This window comes from Oncorhynchus tshawytscha, linkage group LG12 (assembly GCF_018296145.1).
Source record: "Oncorhynchus tshawytscha isolate Ot180627B linkage group LG12, Otsh_v2.0, whole genome shotgun sequence".
NCBI lineage: Eukaryota > Metazoa > Chordata > Actinopteri > Salmoniformes > Salmonidae > Oncorhynchus > Oncorhynchus tshawytscha.
The window spans coordinates 22,481,669-22,482,103 of NC_056440.1; positions in this window are offsets into that span (position 1 = coordinate 22,481,669).

Sequence of the window (435 nt, forward strand, 5' to 3'; positions counted from 1 at the left end):
GGATCACCACTTTATTTTAAGAATGTGAAATGTCAGAGTAATAGTAGAGAGAATGATATATTTCAGCTTTTATTTCTTTCATCACATTCCCCTTGGGTCAGAAGTTTACATACAATCAATTAGTATTTGGTAGCGTTGTCTTTAAATTGTTTAACTTGGGTCAAACGTTTTGGGTAGCCTTCCACAACCTTCCCACAATAAGTTGGTGTAACTGAGTCAGGTTTGTAGGCCTCCTTGCTCACATATGTTTTTTCAGTTCTGGCCACACATTTTCTATAGGATTGAGGTCAGGGCTTTGTGATGGCCACTCAAATACCTTGACTTTGTTGTCCTTAAGCCATTTTGCCACATCTTTGGAAGTATGCTTGGGGTCATTGTCCATTTGGAAGACCCATTTGTGACCAAGCTTTAACTTCCTGACTGATGTCTTGAGAT